Here is a 23,452-nt window from a genome sequence, read left to right as displayed (position 1 = left end):
CTTGCGGCACGGCTGGGCCGGCACGCAGCTCTCTGACCCCTGGCAGCAGCACCCCCACGCTCTCCGGGCACAAGACCAGCGGCAGCATTCCCAGAACTCATCCCCCCCGCCCCCCAAACGGGAGCGGGAGGGACGAGGGGCCTTGAGTATTGGTGAGAATCCCCCACCCAAGCAAGAATGGGACCAAGAAAAACTCTGTTCCCCAGAAAGGCACTAAACTTCATAACTTCCACTTTCGCGGCAGCTGCAAGGAGCTGCCGAGGAGCGCCAGCACCAGGGAACAGGCCGGGAGGGGACCCCGGGCTGATTGGAGGCGGCGGGGTCCGCTCCAGCGCGGCCCCCGGCTGCTGCTGCTCGCTGCTGCTGCTGGTGGCAGCGCCTGGGGACCCGGCGAAAGCCGCGGGAGGCGGCGGGGCAGCCGGGACCGGCGGGGCCGGCGCGGGCGGGCGGAGCGGCAAGGCGGGCGTCACAGACGACGGCGGCGGAGCCGGCACGGGGAGGTCCTTGGCTGGCGCCACAGGTCTTGCTGCCGATGGATCAATTGCCGGCTGCGGCGCTGGGGGTCCGGCTGCCGCCGTGGAGGGATCGGCCGCCGCCGCCGGAGTGGTGGGTGGCTCTTTCTTCAACCTCACCGCTCGCACCACGAACAGGCTCCGGGCCGGCGGGCGGGGCCGCCGCGGTGGCCGGCGCAGCGGGACCGGCTGCCGTGGAGGGACCGGCTGCCGGTGCGGGGAGCGCGGCCGCCGCCGCGGCAGCGATGACGGGCGGAGCCGGAGGCGCCGCTGTCGCTGCAGGAGGCGCGGCCGCCGACTCCGAGGCAGGGGCGGGCGCGGCGAGCGGGGCTGGCGCGGGAGCCGGCGCGGGCGGTGTCTCCGCCCCTGCCGAAGTGGCTTCAGGCTGGCTCTCAGCGGCGGGTGTGTCTCCCAGCTCCGAATGGGCAGGAGGAGGAGGAGGCACGGCTGCGGGCGGGCGGACCGGCGAGGGAGGCAGTGTCTCCGCGTCCGCCGGGGTCGGGAGCGGGCCCGCCCCCTCCGAGGGGAGGAGGGGGTCTCACACGACTGGACTTTTGGGAAAGGGGTCCATTTCTGGACTATCGGAAGAAGCTCTGAATAAACTCTCATGTATTGAAACGCTCGGAGATCTCGCCTGATGCTTTGCCTGATGATGAAATACAGGGATCTCCAAGCTTCTGGATTCAGGGAAAAACCCAGATCCCTGAAAAAAACACGACTGTCTGCATATTCAAGAAACTCCAATAAATCATCATCAGGGGTATAAATTCCATAGTTCTGAGCCAAACCTTTCCAGACGGTAAGTATAAGGACATCTACACAATACAAACCAGTATCCAGATCTTCAGACATTTCTTCCCAAGATTAAAGTCCACCCCAGGTCAGGGCAGTATTGTAATCCAAAATCAGTACCTTTTCAAAGGCAGGCAGAGGCGTCTGGTTACGGCAACTGCTCGGGGCTGCACCTGGTCCTATAGAGAGGGTTCCCACAGTGTACCTCCCCTATCCCTCACAGGGATGTTGGACATGCCTTTTCAAGAGGGTTCACCTCCTTTCTTGTGTTAAATCACGGCTTCGGACCGATCCAGGTCCTTGTTCTTCATCCAGTGTTCGGCGTCACCACTTGTTGATGTCGGCGAACCCAATGGGAAGGATGATGATTTCTAACTCCAGTTCAGAAGGCTGAATTATTTCCCTATTATAATTATGCTATAATACATTAATATACTATATATTGGCCATCAGGCGCAAACAATCCACAGTGATCCAACCAAGGGATCACTCCAGGTAAACAATTCTCCAAACACATTCCACAAGAGAAAAACAAGGAGCAGAAATAGTTTTCTCTTTCATTTCTCTCTGTGCACCTCAATGAAAAATCATGAGAGAGAGAGAAATGTGCTTGCCACACCCCTCTAGCCTGCTAGTTACACTTGATAATTCTCAGGTTGCCCTTGGTGGTGTCTTTGGTACGCAGGTGAAAAGGCACCACTGCATATTAGAAAGCCAGGTGAGCCTTGGTAGCCTTTGCACAATATTCTCAACAAAAGCCCCACACAAGCAGCAAACCTCCCTAAATGATAAATCTGATCAGCACATGTAGGGCTTCTGACCCCTGTAGCGGACAGCACTGTCCTCTGTCTATCACTTGTGACTTCCTTCCAGTTGTTTTAAGTGGCTCACACGCACCTAGGAAACCCCTTTCTGTTGGTCCTCACGATGCTGGGACTGGGACTATATGGTTAGAGCTACCACACTTAAAATTCTGCACCTCTGAGCTACTGGCAATTGCTGCTTCTGTCAGCAAAGTACTCTCTCATGAGTAAGATCTTTGCAGAGAATTAGAGGAAAAAAAATTATGAGTTTAATTTTTTGTGTCACAACATGGCAAACATTATACCCAGTTCTCTCCCAATCTTTGTTTGTGAAAAAATGATGCACAATAATCTGTTTAAGCAGGTTCTTAAAGTGAATGCATATGATAATGAAGATTGTTTCCTCTTCTGATTTTCTCTCCTGTTGTTTTAGCATGTTTTATCTTCAGTAGAAATGTGCACATCCAGTAACTCTGATCCCACCATAAACACCCCTTTAGGATTCTCAGAGGAAGGTGTTTAATAGCAGAAAGAGTTATCTGTGTTTTTTTGTATTTCTCAGTGCTTAGTAATGAGCTATGGATAGCATATGTGAGGGGCATTAGAAGTGGATAGAGGCAGCATACTTTTATTTCCTTTAACAGTAGAGAGCTTGGGCCTTCATCTGCTTTGAAAGTTGCCTCATATTCTTCCCTCTGTATTAGAGTGAGACACAGGGCTTCTACTTTGTGTTGGATTTGATGCTTTATATTTTGACTGTCTTGACTCATGTGGGTATATTTCATCAGATCTTGCAAGGTCTATGGGAAAATACCATCAGTACTTTACTTCAGCTTCAGGTCTGTGTGTTTTACAGGCCAAACTTAAATCTTTGCACTGATTTCATATCTCTGCAGGACTTGATGTGAACAAATTTGAGCAAGGAACAAAAAATACTGGTGAGTAAACCTGAGGGGTAGTCTGTAGGGTAGAATTACCTAAAAGTGAAGGTAATGTGTTTTGAATCAAACCTTACTTCCTACTGATAGCCTTTACAGAACACATCAGCTTCTTTGACTTAATGCAATCTGGAAAGCTTAATTTCTAGGTCAGTTACAGTGTGTCTGATTGTGATGCAAAATGTTTAGGTACATTTTTTTGCCAGGGCCTGGGACTATAGATTCTTCAATTTTCTAAAAGATGTTCCTACAGACTTTTTTCATGTGCGTTTACCTGAGCCTTTTACAAAAAGTATGTTTAATACATACATTGTGATTTGTGAGGCAGCTTCTTAGGGAAGATTTAAATGAAATTCTGCTCAAGCACTATTTTCATGAACAAGGGCACAAGATGCTTTGTCCCAGCTGGAAAAGTGGTAGAAGTAGCAGCATTTGCAGCAAGGTGCAAAATAAGGAACTGATTTTAATTTCTATTGATTCTGAAAGTGGTTGAAAACAGATTCAAGGGAGGGACTGTAAGTGTTTTCCTAAGGCTTAGTTACTCTGATTTGAAGTCTGTCACATTTTTCTACATCCATAAATTTTTTCTGCTCATAAACCCACAATTGCTTTTGCTGGTGGTAAAGTTAAAAGTGCACTCCTTTTCAAGCCAGGAGGCACACTGAAAAAGCGAGGGACAGATGAGAATGCTTGCCTTTTGTCTGAGAGGAGTGGTGAAAAGGGATATAATTGCCATATCACAGAATATTTTGAGTTGAAAGGGACCCACAAAGATCTCAGAGTCCAGCTCTTAAGTGTATGGCCCATCTGGGGACCTTGTTTTTAGGGCCACAGAAGTGGATCATAGCAGTTCATACTCAGGTTCTTAGAGTGCTTTTGTCCCTGACCCTTATGCCTAGAGGGCTGTAACACTTCTTTAGAAAGTTTTGAAAAGCTCTGGAAGTAAAAAAAAAGGCTTGAAAAATATTTTTTTCCTTAATCATAGATACAATGAACATCAGATGCAACCAGCGGAAGTGTATCATACAGAAAGAAGAAACCTTAGTTTTAGTTCAAATGATCACTCGAAGGAAGCAAAACATGGAAAACATGGATCATGAAAACATGGATCTTACAGTCATGGAACAGGTGTCTGAGATCCTTTCATCAAAAGAACATACAAATAAACAGCTGGCTCAAAACGTGCTTCTCTCCTCACTGGAAGACAAATGCAGCAGAATTGTTTGGCTATTCATTTGAATTCAATACCAGAGAGGAGTAGGTCAGTATACCAAATATTCAGCCCTTTCAGCTACCTAAAGATGACCATGTTGCTATAGAAGATGTTTCTCTCACAGGACTGTTTTAGCTGCAGGCTCCTTTGTATATGTGGAGAGGAGTTTTTATTACTTGTTGCAACAGTAAGCATTGGATTACTAATTTTGGGAGTATGTGGCTCTTGGAATAGTATCTTTTAGACATCAGAGAAGAAAGGCCACCACCCAGTTCCATGGTAAAATTCACTGTGGTTTTTTGCAGTCAATTATTAACCCAATTGGGCCCTGAAGAAATGGAAATTAAGCTTATTGGTCTTTTCTGCCTGTCTTACTGGAGTATGCCCAGGCTCTGGGTAAGTTTTCTGATCCAGTGGGACCACTCAAAGTTCACAGAGTGCTCAATAAAATTTCCTGATGGTGAAGACAGACTGATCTGTATTACACCTCTAGAGCTGGACTTGGGAATTAGAGTTTCCACTCTCCCACCACCATGTGAACCACTGCAGAGTCTCACGCCTTTCAGGGTGGCTCTTGTTTCAAAAAGGGGGTATTTTGAGCAACTTCTGTTCAGGGATATTTTGATCAAGAGTAACAGTTGCCATGGTTCAAATACAGGCCCTGTCCTGCAGAGACCAGCAGTTTTTTTCCCAGACTCTTCTTGCCAGACAAGGCAAGAGGCATGGAGGTCTGTGAATCAAGGCTTGTGGTGTGAACTTCCTTGAAAGTGTTGTTCCAGAGGAGAATTTGGTACCCTTTGTTCATTTGTCTCCAGCTGCAGGTAACCCAGAGTGTTTCAGCTCTTCCATACTGGTACTTTGCTGTACTGGACTGCTTTTCACAGAAAAACCCTTGTGAGAGAATAAAAGTTAGTTTTATGTGCTTGTGCCCCTTCACAAATTTGCTTCCTGATGCTTTGTTCAAGGTGGGCATAACAATTGGTGTCTTTGAGGGCATGTTTTGTTCTGTGAATCTGGGACCTTGAGGTTTTTTTTAACCTTACCTCCTCTATCCATCTTCTTTCAATGGGTGGTTACTTTTTAAAATTTAGTATGTAGTAGCTGATCTTTGATTATGTAATCGATGCTCCGGTCCAAAAGTGCAAGACCTTGAATTAAACACTTGTTTAAAATAAATTCCTCCTTCCAGATCAGTGATTTGTACCACTTTTAAAAAACCCTGGGAGTCTGGGAATCAATGCATTCCAGAGACTTTATGTTTTGCTATCAAAATGGTGACAGATCCTTACTTACATCTGTTGCAGCTATCATTGCCTTTAGGTGAAATCGAATGCAAAGCCCCACAATCCAATACTTCATTGATTTCTACACCTCTCTTTCTTTATGTGCTTGACTTCTTTGTGTGTAGACTTCAGGGTTTTTTGTTTTATTGTAAGGTTCTTCGATTATGAAAGAAAACCCACACCTCCAGTGAACATTAACCGGAATTCCGTCCTGCAGAGATTTCTCTGCCCTCAGTCCAGAAGAGGGAACTATTGTTTCACGTATTGTAAGTCCAAGCAAATAGTTTGGAGCATATTCCAATATGAAGATGAAAAGATGAAAGTGGTCTTCTCTAGTGACAATAAACAATGAGGTGTGAAAATTGAGATATTTAGACTTTAACAAAACAACAAAATATCAGAGCATACAAATGCCGTCTATCTTTGCTTTTAGAATTTTCTTACAATGGTGATTTGTATGAAAATGTGTAAGTATAATTGAACTGTTTACCATAGAATAGGAGCACCTGAGATCACACTAATTTTCTGACATAGGAAATAATTTATATTAATTGAGTTATTTTAGTAATGTACTTGGGTTTAATTTGATTTTATGTTAAGTGCATGAGCCTTTCTGGGGAGCAATAAGTGCCATATTAAAAAATGGATTTCTTCATTTGCAGCTTTATGCTATAAACCATTGCCAGAAATCAGAAAGGAGGAGTGTTTTCCTACCCACAAGAATTTACTTAAATGAACACTCTGGCACTTCAAACTTAGATGTTGTAAATGCCTCAGTTTCTTTAAAAAACACTTATTGAGAGTAATTCTATAGTTATAGTTGTATTATTCAGTTTTTGTAAGTACATGCTGAGATAATTTAACAGCTGGTGCCCTTGTAGCTAATATTTGTCTTTGGAGAAGGGGCTTCTTTCTTACATCTGCTCAGTGATGATGGTATGTTTCAATTGTTAACTATATTGTTTTTAGTCTATATGCTCAACATTAAATAAAGCATTTGTATCCCAACAGATTGTACATGTTCCTGTTATCATGCATAAAATCATGCAAATGAGTGTCAAGTAACAAGTGGAGGCACAACATGAAGTCATTGAACTATTATCAGCTTATTTGGACCCAAGACTGGTTATATAATTTAGGACTGAGAATGCGAGAGAATCGTACCTTAACTGTTGTCAGGACAATGTGTGGACAATATGTGGAGGTGTGGTCTCCCAGCACTAGTACTTAGTACATGGAAGCAAGTCTGCAGAACTGTTAGCACTGATGCTAGCTAGCATCTGTGATTAGGTTTGAATAGAAAGTGCAGGGCTACCATGAGCTGCCAGTTAATGGTTTGTCAGCCAAACCACAGCTGTATTCTCACTGCTACTACTAAACAACGAGAGAATGTATGCAGACCGATAAAATCAGCCCTGTGGCTTTTAGTCCTGCTGATGTGTTGCCTAATGACTTTCTCTGCTCTCTTACATAGCCATCACTGGTTCATCTTGATGACAAATGGCAAAAGTGATGAAACATATTTAAGTATAGCTATCAGGGAGGTGACACTGTAGAATGACTTGTGGTTATCACCAATAGACTAAATGCATTTAAGTGAATCCACATAAAATCAGCAGGACAGAGTTTCATATGTTGTGTGTCAACATAGCATTTTGCAGTAGAGCTAAACCAGTTTTTAGCCTGAATCTGTGAAATCTGTGAGGAAATGCCAATTAGAGTTTTTGTAAGTTAAATTGAGTTTATTCTCACTTCCTGCATTTCCTAAGTGATGGAATCTATTTTGCACAGTTCTGTGTTGAGTTCATCCCCTTCTTCATCATTCCTTGTATCTTCCTACTGTTTTTTAGGAATAGTGAGACAGTGGCAAGATTACTGTGGTGGTTTGCCCATCAAAAAAAAAAAAAAAACACATTAAAACCACATTAAATTTCAGCTCTTGAACCTTAATGATTGAAAATGATATTCCAAATTGTAAGAACACAGCTTATTTGCAGTTAAGGTCACAGGACATTTCAATGAAAATTTAAAGTAGCTCAACTTTTGTCAATAAACTAAGTAGATAGAACTCCAGATGATACCTTGGGGCTATATTATAATCTTTCTCTACCTATTACTTGTATTTGCATTTACAGCTGTACTTTGCCACCATGTGAAATGCTTTATAAGTTTTCTGTACAGAAGGGTTTTGCTATACAAACATACAAATGTATTCAAGCAGATATGATCTGGAACTCACTTGGGAGAGTAAGTGTGGTTGACTCCAGTGTTTCTTCCTTAGCTGACTTTTGATTCCAGTTATGTATAGAGGAAAACTGAAAGGACTAAAGGGGCCATCAGTCCATGTCTCTGCCTGAGGCAGGATTAAATGCACCCACACCATTCTGGCAGATGTTTGTCTGGCCTATTAAAACCTCCAGTGATGATATGTGTCATCTTCAGGTAATCTGTGCCAATTCTTTTCCATTTTTACCCTCAACAGGATTTACACTAATGTCTTGTCTGGATTTTCCTTTCTGTAAATTTGGGCTGTTACTTTTTGTCCTATTTCGTGGAACTGTAGAGTACACTATTCCTTTTTATTCTGTGATAACACTTTGCCTTGCTGGACACTAAGTCCCTCAGTGAAATTGCCCTCAGTTCATTCTCTTCTGATTCGTCTCACTGATCCTCTGGGTTATTTTAAATGGTTCTGTTCAAATCTTGTGAAGCAACACTGTACACAGGCTCCCAGAGCACAAGGATGCATTCAAAGGTTATCTTGGCTGTAGCCATGTTTCTGAATGCCTGTATAATTATATTTTACCTATAGAGATGAATGGAATCATGCTCAATATGTTCACTATAAGCCTGGCCTCCCTTTCTGTAGAGCTGCTACATTCTTTTCACCTCATATTTTTCAGATTAGGTTTTCTGTTTATGTGTAGTATTTCATGCATCTTCATAAAAGTATTTTATGAACACCTTGAAATAAAAATGTGCCTGAGGAGGAATATGAGGTCAGTCTTCAAAATTGTGTCATTAAGAGCTAGCAAGTGAATTATTTTTTTTTTTAGGTTAGGTTACTGTGCTATGTTAAATTACAACAACTGGAAATTTAGCTGTCTTAATTACTGGAAATCAATGAACAGTTGTCCAGCTATTTTTTCTCAACCATTCATGAACCAGGTAGGGTGAGAGCCTACCTGGCTCAAACTTTACTTTAATTTGCAGTTTAGAAAATGATTAGATTCCTTGGTATCTTGTTCCCTGGAAAAGAATATGAGAATGAACTAAGTAGAGAGTACCATAGGATGGGTTCTCTTCCTCATAATGAGGCCTCTTACTTGAATTTTTAGTACTGACAGAAAGTCTTCTCTTTCCCTGCTGCACATAAGTTTCCTGAAATATACATAGTTGCATATAAAAAAAAAAAAAAAAAAAAAAAAAAAAGTACATGCTACAAATATTTAAAAATGCTGGAGAAAAATTATGAAGTGCTGACAGAAATTGAAGGTAGGAAGGAGCAGGATGGAATTGAGTCTTCTCTTTCAGTTCTAAAATACTGATGCCTCAAGGACACTATCACAGTAACGCTGTGGTGAATTCTTTGACCTGTGACATTCTTGGATTATGAAGGAGTGCTTATTGGATAAAATTTTAGCCAAATGTGAGTTACAGTGTCTCTTTTAAAAATACCTGGGTGAGGTTTTCCTGGGTTGGGTAATGTGGAAGATCAGAAAAAAAAAAAAAAATAGAAGTCCCTTCAGCCTTTAAATCATTGAGTGAGGAAAAGATCAGTGAGAATACTGTTAACAATACCAAGGGCAATTAATGTGGAAGGGGAGCTAAAAAGGAACATAGAACATGAGGGAAATTCAGTACTATTAGGCAATATGGCTTCTAAAGAGGGGAGAATGAATAACAAAGCAGAAGTTCAACTCCATCTGCTGGAGTTTGATGGAAGATTGGGCTCTTAAAGTGTCTATAACACATATATAAACGTAAGTATATACACCAGTACATGTATGCAAACACAGGCATACTTTAGTATTTGGAGTGTTTGTTTTGTTATAAATAATTTTGAAAGTTTATTTGGGAGAACTTGAAAATGAAATTGTGTTCACCCATGACAGAAAGACACTACTATGACTAACACAGTGCGAAGTGTCAATAATGGTTGGCTACTTTCTGTACAGTTGTGGCTTTCTTAAATATTAAATTAAGAAGTTTCTCCTAAAAAAATAAACACTATGTCATTATTTTTCAGAGAATAGATAGATCTTAGATTTGAGACAGTGAAATCAGGAGATGTGTACTCCATTACAAAGAGAGCTTATATACTTTCTGGGAAGGGTATGTGAATAATTTCATTTGTGTACTTCCTGTTACTAGGCAGAACTATCCTTTCTGTTGGCATAGAACAGAATATTTCAACTGAGCTGTCAGATGAAGGCACAAATATATCTTCATAAAATGAGGAAAACAGGTTTCATAAAGCTTGATTTTGCTTCTGACCTGTAAATTGGGGATGTGGGGAAAAAGAAAGGAAGGGAATGATTTTGGTGGCAATACTCCTCTATTAAACACGTTCAGTGTTCTGGATCAAAAAGAGCATCCATCAATATTCAAAAGACTCAGCTGTGGTGGTCCAGCGTAGACAGGTTACAAACCACTGCTACGTATTAGCCATCTGGGAACAATTGGAAACACCTGCCATTATCTGTCAGGGCAGCAATTTGTGGGAGCTATGGCGCATTATGATGGATTAGCTCTGCAGCTGAAGGTGTCACTATCCATTTCTCTGCATCTTCTTTGGGATAACATTGCAAAGCAAAGGCTTTTATTGTTGCAGTTTCAGGGTAAGGAATCTAATTTGTAATGATGCTGTAGGACAGAAGGGAAGAAAGGCTTAAATAGCCACTGTGCCTGTGAACAAAGCACACGCTTCAGTTCAGCACTTGGCTGCCTTTGTGGTTACCTACTTCAGGGAATTCCTTATTCAGGAATTATTTACATACTTTCATAGATACTGGAGCTGAGCCATTAACACCAGTCTGGGGCTAGTTTGCTAGGATGCTTCTTCAAGGATTGGTAATCTGCCCTCTTACTCCTATCCCTTCATTGCTAACTCACTATGCTCAGGCTGATCTTTGCCACTCCCATCAGCCTTAGGCTACTCTGGTAGTCCTTAGCAGCCCAGGTCCTTGCAGTTCTTGCCTCAGGGAAGGCACTGAGTCTGTGGTACTCCTCTATGTGACACTGGCTTGGACACTTGTAGGGAGTATGAGGCCTCCATTGTCTTCACCCTTGTCGTGAGAACCTTTCTGAACAATCTCTCTGTCTCTCTTAGGTGCGGCTGATGAGGTAATTCACCTCATCTCATCTCATCTCATCTCATCTCATCTCATCTCATCTCAATCTCATCATCTCAACTCAGTTTCCCTTTATCCTCATTCTGCTTCAGTACAGCAGGTTGTGCAATGGGTAACTAATCTATACAAATATAGGCATACAGACGTATTTTACTGTCATGGTTCTCACATGCACATGCACTAACACACTGCTGCTGATGTGTGCATAGGTACTTCAGTAGTAGACTTCTTTCAGTGTGCAGCTGATCATATTTACATTGTTACCAAAGCAGGCACCAACAAGAAGTTTTGTATTTTCGTTTATTTGCTTGTTTTTAGTTTTTTGCTTTGTTTTGTTTTGTTCTTTCAAAAAAGCCTGGAAGGTATGCATTTTAATTTACTTTTCTTTAAAGCAGAATGGCATCTGGTTGTGTGAATCCCAAATACCCTTTACTTCTGATCACAGCTCTGACCACTGTCCAGGCCTGTTTCCCTACAGCTTAAAGGGAAAATAAAATACCATATTTGATGGGCTAACTACTTAGACTGTTGCTAGCTGTTGGCTGATCTCAAGAAAATAACTGCAGCTGACCCTTTGATTAAAGATCTTTCAGGAAGGCTTAATTATGTTTTAGGAGGAACAAAATGGTCTAAAACATCAAGCAGGGGGTTCCTACACTTCTGTCCTCCTTTTGGCCAGGTGAGTGAGGGCTTTGTACAGAAATGCAGGGCATTTGTGAGGGAAAGGTGAATACTTTCTTCATCTCAGAAATTCCTACATCTTCTGATAGGTTTTGTCTTTGTCCCAACAAGCAGAGAAAATGTGCTTTCTACTTTCTGGGATCATAAAGCTCTAACTTCTTTAAGTGGAATTTGAATCCTGAACCTGGGCAGTAGTTAGTGTGCATGACTTTGCACTAGAGCAAAACAAATTGGCTGAATTAAGTCATAGCACCTATACTCTTTCGTGTTGATATTAGCATCAGTAACTGCACATCTTCAGGCCTCACTGATTTCCTCTGTAGTGATGGATATCTAGTACTGTGCAAGAGTGATAGCAGTAGCAACAAGAGAAGGGTCATTTTGATGGGGACAGGGCTGACATAAGGACCTTCTGTCCAGATGATTCTGTAATATTCCATATGATATTCTTTCCTCTGTAAGACACAATAAACAGTCTTAAACTGCAGACTCCTTGTGATAAGATGATAGCTGTTATATGGACTTTTTCTTTGAAATGTGAAGCATAATCTACTCTTGCAACAATATTTATGTATTCCTATTCACTATCCATTCCTATTCACTAGCCTTACAGTACACTTTCACAAGCCCATTGAGAGACTGACCATCAAAAGAAAAATAGGAAACACAGTGTAGATACCAATCAAAACATTTATTTGTTACTCCTTACTGCTTCATGTTTTGGTGAAGTTGTAAGGTTGGGATGGGTGGTAAAGTGGGATACATAAGATGTCTTCTAAGTCATATTACTCAGGGGCTGGGAGTATTGTGAATATTGTGCTGGTGACATGAAGGGCTGAGTTACAGAGCAAGTGCAAGTACACAGGATATAGGAGAAGACATGCAGTGAAAAGAGGCAGATCTGGCTATAATGGGCCTTGTGGAAATATGCTGTTTGTGTAAGCCAGTGGCAAGTAGCCACAGACAGATGGAGTTGGTGCAGTGCTGGGGAAAGGCAACTCTTCTGTGGCTTTTTCTGCATGCTAAAAGGGTTTGTGCCTTTAGCCAGATTGTTTGACAAACTTCTGGTGTTCTCTTTACCACAGTTTTGGTTATGCATAGTGAGGAAAAGTGAGATTTAAAGAAGCACATAAATTAGATGTAAATTTCGGTGAAAGTGCACGTACAAAACACTGAAGGGAATGTCAGCTCTCCTTGTTTTAAGCTCAGAAACTTTTTGTTGCCAACCTTTTGGTAAGAAATGAGAGAAAAAAACACACCATTGTGTGTTGTATATAGGTTGTAATTACTTTTCTGTCTTGTATACACAATAGCCACTGTGCTCAGAGAAAACAATTGGATACTTTTATGGAGAGCTCCTAATGCACCAGCACAGTAAAATTTTTTCTGAAGTTCCATAAGAAAAATGCAGAAAAGGGTACCTGTTGGAGTATTATTAAATTATATAGTCTTGCCACTCAAGACAATGGTGGATTGCTTATTAACTCTTGAAGAGGTTCCTCATATGTCACAGCTATCACTGCAAGCTTGGAAACTGCGAGTGTAAGGCAGATAAAATAATGAAAAAAAAGGAAGGAGTAATCTTAAGTGTGAAAAGCAAAAAATATGCTAAGAAAATTCCTTTGAAAAGCACAGAATTCCTAACAGGTCTACAGACAAAGTGTCAAGGGATGAGGTAGAAGAGGGTGCAGTTGGCTCCTCTTACTGCTGTGAAGGAGCACTGGGCCAGGGCCTGAATGCCAGCATTCACACTGCAACCAGTGCAGAAGTCAGTGGCCTCACGGAGGAGCTGTGAGCATTCTTTCCTCGGCATCAGTAGAACAGACAGCACCTAAACAAGCTTGAGCTTATTTAGGAGTTGTAGTGGTGCTGGTACTTTTCAAACTTCTGTGGAGATGACGACCATAGACCATAGACTTGAAGAAGAAAACCCAAGCTGTGTGCCAGAAGAGAAAATGGCTTGTGACTGCCAACAGGTGGATGAGGTATACATGGTAACTGTCAGGCTCAGAACATTTAAAAAGGCACAGGGGCATTTAATATATCAGTGCCTGGAAAATTAGCTAAACTTTTCTTAGAAAAATGTTAATCTTCCACCTGTGGGGAGAGACCTTACAAGCCTCTTGTGCAGGTTTTATTCTGGAGAATTGGCAGAGTGTTTGCTGAGGAGAAATGACGATGAATAAACAGGTTGGATCATGCCATATCACTGCTTTCTATTCTGCTGTCCCAATAGATGTGTGCTTTTGGGCCAGTATCTGGTATGGGGTTTCATCTTTAGCTGGAGGCATTTGGTGTGCATACATTTGGCTCCAGACCAAACTATGCAGTCAGTGAAGGAGCAGCCTGCTTCTAAGGAAGGAGGGTTTTGTCTTGGGTAGGAAAAGCTGTTTTTAAAAAATGGTGAAATTAGTGCATAGTGTAAGGACCCTGAACATAGTGTCACAGTGATCCTAAGTGATTCATCGAAGGCATCATTTAAAGAGATCATTCTTGGCCTTAATGTGTCTGGAATCTTAAAACTGGAGAAGTTTTCTTTCTGTATCTCAAAGGAGGTTATGGAGGACAAAGACACTATTGATGCTCAACTGTCAGAGTAAGGCACTTTATGTACTTCAGGTTTGTAAAACCCTGTGAAAAGACGTGTGCAGCACTAATTGGCTTTTGTAATTTTCTTAGAACACCTTCTGGGGCATTCATTCCTGTGGCCTCATTTCAGCTGCATGGCAGGTATTCATCATTAGTGCTTTGCTTGTGACATCAGTTTTTTTTTTCTCAGTGTTATGAAAAGGCCTAATTTATTGTTGTAGGGATGCCTTTGGAGAAGTTCTGGCAATTCTTGCAAGAGCTGTGTAAGATATAGTGACCCTTGGCTATCAGCAGCAGTTGCAGAGGTAGGAGAATAGCGGGTGTGTTTTCCACCTGCTTGCTGAGGGTGAGGGACAGGTAGACTAGAGCAAATTGAAACAAAGTGACACTGATCCCAGCCTGAGCACAGCAGATCTCATATACAGGTAGATCAGAGTTTTGGGTTTCTGGGTTGTATTTGCCTATGGATCCAGTATTTTATTGATCCAGTAAACGTATTTGTCCTTGGCCCATTGATCCAGTCCTTTTCATACCCTTCTGAGCATCAAAAAAAAGTAGCTACATTTTTCTTTTCCTTCCTTCACGAAGGATGGCCCCATACATCTTCCTGCTTCCAGCTACAAAGTTTGATTCTGCTTGGATGAGGACATAAATGTAGTCTGAAGCAGGGCAGGAAGGAGTGACTTAGAGACATGCCTGAGCAGGGGTAGCTGTCACCCTCATGTCTCATCTCCAGAAACAGAGGCATTTGCCAACAAAGTATTCAGTACTGTGATACAGGGGAGCAGAAGTTCAACAAATCTCTCTTAAAAACCACCAAACTGATGAGTAATGAAGGCTAGCTACTAGTATTGTTATAATTTGATTATCTTCAGTACCAGAAAATCAAGCCTTCTGTTGATCAGTTTCCTCTTTTTCTGTCTTACATATAACCATAGCAAAGACAAAATACATCACATTCTGTACTTGTGGATAATGGCTGCATCTGAAAGCAGCTGTGAGAGATCATAACAGAGGAGTTAAGCGACCTGAAATTTGCTATAGAGCTTCTAGGATTATGCAACAAAATATTACTCTGTAGTTGGAATTATATCACTAAATTATTTCAGTTTTGTTTCTGAAGCTATTATTTATAAACGGACGTAATAAATATGTGCTTACTGTGCTTACCTGAACAGAATGTCGTAGGATCATAGAATCATTAAGGATGCAAAACTTCAAAGACAGTCAAGGCTAACTTTTCACCAAAAATCACCATTTCAAAAAAATCCATAGTGCTAAGTGCTGTATCTTGTCCTTTCTTGAACATTTTAAGGGATGGTAACTCCACTGCCTCTCTGGGCAGCCTTTTCCAATGCTTGACAACTCCTTCTGTGAAAAAATTCAGGCATAACCTGAACCTTTATGGCTTGGTGTGGTGTTCTTTTGTCCTATCACTGGCCATCTGGGAGAAGAGACCAACTTTCACCTGGCTACAGCCTCCTCTCGGGTAGTTGCAGAAACAAAAAAGGTCTTCCATGAGCCTCCTTTACTCCAGGCTGAACAAATCCCGCTGTCTCAGCTTCCTCTGTTAGCTTTTACTCTCTGGACCCTTCTCCAGCTCCACTGCCTGTCTCTGAACATGCTCCAGCATCTCCAGGTCTTTCCTGAATTGAGGTACCCAGAATTGGACACAGAACTAGAGATACATCCTTGCCAGTGCTAAGTGCAGGCAGACAAGCAGTGCCCTGGTCCTGCTGGCCACACTATTGTGGATACAGGCCAGGGTGCCACTGGACTTCTTGGCCACCAGGGCACTTTCCTGGATTCTGTGCAGGCATTGTTGACCAGCACTTCCAAGTCCTCTTTTCCAGGGCAGATTTTCAGCCACTCTGCCCCGGCCTGTAACACTGCATGGAGCTGTTGTGACCCAAGGGCAGGACCTGACACTTGGCCTTATTGAACCTCACACCTTTGCCCTTGGCCCATTGATCCAGCCTGTTCAGATCCCTCTGCAGAGCCTTCCTGCCCTCCAGCAGGTCAACATTCCCACACAGGTTGCTGTCATCAGTGAATTATGCTGAGTACAGTCGATCTCATACAGATCATCAATAAAGATTTTTAACAGGATTGGGCCAAATATTAATTCCTGAGGAACACCACTAGTGACCAGCCCCTGGTTGGATGTGACACCATTCACCTCCATTCTCCGGGCCTGACTGTACAGCCAGTTTCTAACCCAGCAAAGAGTGCTCCTGTCCAAGCCATGGGCTGCCAGCTTTTCCAGGAAAATGCCATGGAGATGGTGTTGAAGGCTTTGCTGAACATCAGGTAGAAAACATCCCCAGCCTTTCCCTCATTCTCTAGTGTCCCGTATTGAAAAGCAAGATGTATTCTATTTGCCATCTGTATGGCAGTTGTCTTGCGTTAAGTGGGCAGTTTTTCCTTATCTATTCCACAATCAGTCCTCCCTCAGGGGAGACATCTGTTGATAATGGGCCAGTGAGTGTCACTGCATGACTGATAAAAACTGTAACATCCATCCTGAGATGCTCCACCCAGTGGGAGGAACCAAGCATTCCTACGTGCATATAGTCTTGAGATTCTGGCCCACCAACACAGCTTATTTCTGTGCTGGATTTCCCAGAGTCTCTTCCACTGCCTCTTCAGAGGAAGACTACACCCTTTTCTACAGGATCACTACTCCAACAAAATCATACCTGACACTCCAGGAGGACTGAAGCCACAATTCCAATTAAACTGCTACCAACACCCTGTCCAACAGGGTGTCAAGTTGTATTCTGACTCTGTCAGTGTTGTTTGGGTTCACTGCATAGTTTAGTTCATTTTAAAATTTTTTCTTCCCTAATAAAGAACTGTTATTCCTGCTCCCATATTTTTGCCTGAGAGCCCCCTTTAATTTCAAATTTATAACAATTCAGAGGGAAGGGGTCTACATTTTTCCATTTCAGAGGAGGCTCCTGCCTTCCTTAGCAGACATCTGTCTTTCCAAACCTAGACATCTAGGTAGGTCACCTGGTCATAAAAGGAGATCAGGTTGGTCAGGCAGGACCTGCCTTTTCTAAACCCATGCTGCTTGGGTTTGATCCTCTGGTTTCCTGTATTTGTCTTGCAACAAACTTTCAGGGACAAGCATATGCAAAAAGTAATTTTATAAGACTTTTACTGTAAAAAAATATTCTCTTCACATAAACTTGAAAGATGTCAATATTTCAGCCATGCCAATGAATTTATCAGTGCATTATTTTGTCACTTGATAATACCATAAAACTGTAAAAGGATACACATATACCCCACAAACTAGTAAGTGAGTGGGCAGAGACACAGATGATTTTCTTTTCTGCAAAGGCTATAAAAATGGTCATGGTGAGTAAGACCAAAGATCTAAGGCAGGATTCCTTATTCAGTTATAATCAAAACCAGGTGTGTAGAGGAAATTAGGACCAGGGAAAACATATGTATAATTTCCCCCAGGGTCAAATTATTTTCAGCTTGGAAACTCCCTTGTTTTGAACTGGGATCAGTGTATTCTTCCAGCTTGCTAAACATTCCACAACTGGACACAGGAGAGTAGTGGATGATAAAGTAGTGGAAAAGCTTTAAACCTATCCTACTGTGGAAACAATAGTTTAAGAAATCATTGAAACAGATACCACAATGATGAGGAGTTTAGAAAACCCAGTAATGTATGTAATTCCTTAGTTAACATGTTTTGCAATGGAAGGTGTGATTACTGGGTAAAATAGAATATAGTTTGCAATGGCTAAAATGGCCGAGAATGTGGTCTCTGAGCATCTTTCTCTGTGGCTCAATGACTGTCAAAAAAGCTTATGTCTACTTTCTTATCTGTGTGCCACTCCCAGTACTTCTAACCATAAACTGTTTACTCCAAGAACCCCTCCAGCAAGTTCAAATAAACAAAGCAACTGGTAAAGTGGTAGCTGCATGTGAGTGCTTGGGGAGAGGGATTTTATAAATGCTGACAATAGATGGGCTCAATATATTTTTTGAGAAAGTTGTAGCTGGTTGCCTCATTCATCATAGTGACAGCAATACTGACAGCTCTCTGCAGTGCTTCATCTGTGAAATGATGGATCAGCAATGAGGGCTGGCTGGCAGGAGGTACTTGAAACATCCAGTGTTTTCAAAGGCTACTTTCTCTGTAATGCTTTATTCCTGCTGCATAATGGACAAACACAGGCAGTGTGCTGAATTATAGGCTTGAGCCTTGAGATCCAGTCTGGGGATAATTTTCCTAAATCTGCACAACACTCTCCTTTTCAGGTGAGTGCAATAGCAAAGCCTGTGTCAGAAATGGGGAAGGTGAGACCTCTTCAGGGCTTGGCCACTCAGAGCTGTTTGAAGTCAGTGCAGAGATGCAGAGCAGTTACTTAGGACAGTGGGAGAGGCCAGACTTATCTGTGATTTACATGTGGAGTAGAGTTGACCTGAATGTAGATGCTGATGACCAGAGATTATTTAAAGCTATAAATCAGTCTATGAGCTGTATGCAGAGAGGCAAATTAATGATGACATAAATCTAATGGCTGGTGTAGCTCAAGGAGTAAGTGAAGTTACAGTGCCATGACAACAGCAGCAGTATTCAGAAAGGGTGTGAAACAGAGTTTAAAATCTGGCAAAGATAGGTTGAATAAAAGTACTATGTGCAGGACATGAGTGAAATGCTCCCTGACAGCACCATGATACTTGGCTTTTTCTTCTTTATTGCTGTGAAGCTGATAGGAGACTTGTTAAGTCAGAGCAGTAGCAGCATCTAAAGCTGTATTTTAGTTAAGGGTCACTGTCAGTGTTTCATTATAGAACTTGTTCCTCCAGATTATATAGCACTGCAATAAAAACATTCACTCTGGCCTGAAAGGTGCTGTATGACATTTTGGTCCAGGAGCACAAACAGAGCAGTGAAACAGCCCAACTGGAAGTCTGCTGAAGTGAAGAGCAAGGCTTTTGTTTGCTTTCTGATCAGGCTTCACGTAAGCTGAGTGGCTGTGAGATGAATTTACAATGCTGAATATCCAGAGTCAGCAGAGCATGAACAGTGAAAGCCCATGTTTCCTTTACAGGGACTACTGTCTGAGCACACTATTTTTGTAAGATGCACACTAAGTGAGCGCATTGTCAAAACATGACACAGATCTTGGTCAGTTAATAATTTCACCTTCCCCTTCCCTTAAAATATGTATCTATGGTGTGAGCAGGGGCCAGTCAGCACAGTTTGCAGAGATGGCACAGATCAGACCATTGTTTAGATCCATAAATCCTGACACTAGGAAAGGGGTCAAAATATCCAAATTAGGTCTGAAGCATTTTTTTTGCCTTGAAGTCAGTCCAAAGAGGAAGACAATTTCAAAGGTGAGCTGTGATAAGGAAGTGTATGGTTCCAAATTTATTATCTCAGTTCAGTGGCTGAAGTGAAGTATGGTTAGAGAGGAATTGCTAATAAGGCTCTAAACAGGCATTGTCTTGCTGAGGACCTTCCCACGACTTGGTCCACCATGGTTTCTTACTAGGGAGTCCAGCTGGAACAGGTCCAGGTACTCTGTGGAGGAAGTTTTCTTCCTGTTTTTTGAGGGCTGAGTGGCTTGAGTTGTGTTCCAGCATGTGGGTGGCAAAAGATATTTACAACTTCATGGGTGTGACAGATCCTCCAGCTGAAAGGGAGATTCCTGTGGTATAAGACATGGAAAATGGGGATTCTTGAGCAAGTCAAGTCTTCCTCATGAAGTTCAATCAGGTCAGTAAAAGCACTGTTTTTCAACCTCCTTCAGTTTTCAGACCCCTGAAGTATAGGGCGATTGAAGATGTAGATAACAATATACTGAATTTATGATGACAAATATAGGCTTGTTCCTCTTAATTACCTTTTTTTTTCAGGTGTGCTTAGTCTGTAGGCCTTATAGAGTGTGCAGACCAGACTGAGAAAATAAGCTCCTTGAAATGGGTATTCTAAAAGGAATGATTTTTTCTCATATGCCATATTTTCTGATTTACTTTGAAGTGTAATCAGACTGAAGTAAATATCAGAATTTAAACTGGACATGACCCAGCAAGGTGTACTCACAGCCCAGAATGCCAGCCACATTCTGGGCTGCAACAAACTAAGGATGGCCAGGAGGTCAGGGGGGAATTCTCCCCCTCTACTCTGCCCTTGTGAGACCCCCAATCCTGAAGTCCTGTGTCCAGCTCTGGGGCCCTCAGCACAAGAAAGATGTATATCCTTTCTAGTGTGCCCCAAGGAGGGAGACAGAAATGATGAGAGGAATGGAACACATCCTCTGTGTGGACAGACTGAGAGAGTTGGGCTTGTTCAGCCTGGAAAAGAGGTCTCTCTTCTCTCTCTCTGGAGAGAGCTTATTATGGTCTTTCAGTAAACTTAAAGTGGGCATATAGCAAAGAGAGAGACATACTTTTTAGCACAGCCTGGTTGGACAAGGGGTAATGGTTCTAAAACTAAAAGAGGACCCAGACTAGATTTAAGGGAGAAATTTTTTATCATGAGGGTGGTGAAATACTGGCGCAAGCTGCCCAGAGAGGTGGTCGATGGTCAGTGCTGTATCCTTGGAAGTGTTCAAGGCCAATTGGGAAGGGGCTCTGAACACCCTGATCTAGTTGAAAATGCCTCTCCTTATTGCAGGGATTTTGTATTAAATGACCTTTAAAGGTCCCTTCCAACCCAAACCATTCTGTGATTCTGTGATCAGCTCTCTCCCAAATAACTGAAGCATGCAAAGAGTTATCTGGCTGTGAAGATCTGCATCATCCTTGGGCTGGGGTCTAGTTTTGCTATTTTTTGAGAGCAGGAATTTAGATGTGAGTGGTCCTGAGCAGTGTAGTGTGTACCCTGTCCTGGAGCTTGTACAGAAGAGCTGTTCCATGACCTCTTGAGTGGCTTGCACTGCCCAGCTAGAGACCTCAGCCAGAACTTCGCTGCTGGAGAAGGGCTCCTCTCTTCGTGGTCTGATTTTAAGTCAGTGCTTCATCTGAAGTAAGTCAAACTAATAGGGCTTTGAAAAAACCTACAGTGGCTGGCTTCACTCACTGAAACTCCATAAGTTGAACTGATATGGAGCTTAAATTGTGATCTGCCTGTCAGAAGAGTCAGTAATGTCCAGTATAGGGCATGTTTGTAATGTGAAGCTTTTTCATATTTTAACATGTGTGAAAACTAGTTCTGTTTGTGGTTTTATAATTTCTTTCTATTATAGTGAGTCTGGCATCAGGGGTATATTGTCATTAATCTGTATTTTTGGTGTTTTTTTTTTTTAATTTGATTTATGAGACATAAAGAAGAAAAAAGTTAACCATGAGACATAATTTAAGATAGTCATGTTTCCAACTTGAAAAGTTCTGTGAAACTAGTTATTTGATTTACGATCCCATTTTCAACTTTGTGTCCTGATGTTTTCAGAGCTACTGATAATTTTTGTATTCTAAAACAACTGATGCATTTTGTGGCACTGGATTTGTATACTTCTGCTACCTCTTTATTTTTATAAAAGAACAATAAATGCTATTTTGATCTTGCATTTTAATTTCTAGAGGACATGCATTTACCCAGACATCATTTAAGTATGGGGTTTGCTTACTGATTCATCATTCTAACAGGAATGGTAAAGAACAGTTGCAAAAGCTTATAATTTGTCCAGTCTAGTCACCCACCAACCTGGTGAAGCCCTATGACATTTTCTTAAATGTGTTTATTTTAAGTATGTTCAGGATTGCTTCAATGTATAGAACTACTGGGAGGGGGACAGATTGGGAAATCTTAATACCATGCTTTGCATTCCAGATACACTGCTACCATTATTCTGTGTTAGCATTGTGCAGACCTACTTGCTGGGATCACAGTCCTATTGTCAACTCAGCAGAAATATGATGATAAACTGACTGAAGAGAGGGACCTGACACAGGGCCGTGGACCTGCACACCTTCCACTAATCTCTCTGGAGCTGAAATATGTCTTTTTCATCTCTACATGAAACTTGTGAATGAATGAGAGACAAAGCATATTATCTTTAAAAAGTACTGGTCTGGCACTACCTAAGAACTAGTGTATTTTTATGTTTGGTTCCAATAAAATCAAAAGATCATTTAAATAATTCAAACATCATTTAAAAACATAGCTTTTTGGTTTTTTCTCCTTTAAATTAAGATCTTAGAGTGTATGAAGGTTTTCAATGTGATTAATAGAGACTTGGGCAATATTGTCTATTGTACAGTTACTTTAAGTGTACTGAATGGCCTTATAGCCATACAGTTTTTTTTTTTTCTATGTCCTTATGACACAGTAAACAGCAGAGCATACATCAAAAACATGCTTATCATTGATATAGCTGCTTACAACTTACCTTCTATTCATTGTGTATGAAGTTGTATAAGTTGTAAATGTGGCAGCAGTATATGATAATGCTGAAAGTTTTGTGCTGAAAGTGTCAGAGCTTCAGGAATAAAGAATTCAAAGAGATGAAAGAAGTCAGAAGCATCGGTACTTGTGGAACTTAAATCCATTATTTATAAGTGTGCTTTTATGCTTAATCAGAGACCCACTAAACAGTCCTAACTTCTTGGAGTCATTGAAGTATGAGAACAGTGAGCATCTCTGGAAACAGTGCCTATCACTGACCATGAACTCTTCCTCATAACAAAACCTTAAGGCACCGGTTTTGACACTACAATACATTCAGACTCTTTGACAGAATCCTTGAAAAGGAAATCCCTTGTAGAAATGCACTTGTAGAGATGTCAGAAATCTGCTGTGTGGAGCATGGGTGGGCCCAGCTCTCTGGGAGCAGGATGGTGGAGATGTACCATGTGAGATGCACAACCACACCACAGGATAGCAGATAGCAGATGGTGAACGCAGATGTGGGCCAGCCCTGCACAGCTTGCAGATTCTTTCCCATACACCATATTATTATTATATTAGGCTGTGGGGTCAGCAGGACTCACAGTGCAGTACTGGGTAGTCACAAAATCCCAGTTCCTTTGGAAACAGTGAGCATTGGGTTTAACTGCAGAGGCTGAAGCCCTGGAAGACCTTTTGGTGAAACCAAAAGTTTTGCCAGTACCACTGGTAGTCCAGGGAGTACCAGTGCCAGGACATTTCTTCCATGATGTCCTGTGGAGATTCCTGTCATGCTTACGGGAGGGGTGAGAGGTGAGTGTCAACACTCTTGTCCACACCACACCTTTGAGGAACCTTAGATAACCCCAGCACTGTAGTAACTGGCACACACCCCCATATGGCTTTTGGAAACTCATGAGGAATG

General features: G+C 41.9%; 1 long non-coding RNA gene across 1 annotated transcript in view; it reads right to left on the bottom strand.

The window, feature by feature from the left end:
• Nucleotides 1-1,928: 1,928 nt before the first annotated feature.
• LOC137465168 (uncharacterized) overlaps nt 1,929-23,452 on the bottom strand; it is a 29,137-nt gene continuing 7,613 nt past the window's right edge. Inside the window, exon 3 of the long non-coding RNA XR_010994581.1 lies at nt 1,929-3,084. This is a non-coding gene — a long non-coding RNA (uncharacterized lncRNA). The remainder of the gene's footprint in view (nt 3,085-23,452) is intronic.

This window comes from Anomalospiza imberbis, chromosome Z, assembly GCF_031753505.1.
Source record: "Anomalospiza imberbis isolate Cuckoo-Finch-1a 21T00152 chromosome Z, ASM3175350v1, whole genome shotgun sequence".
In the NCBI taxonomy this organism is placed as follows: domain Eukaryota; kingdom Metazoa; phylum Chordata; class Aves; order Passeriformes; family Viduidae; genus Anomalospiza; species Anomalospiza imberbis.
Note: the sequence above shows the minus strand (reverse complement) of the source record. Positions and strands in the feature narration are given on the sequence as shown.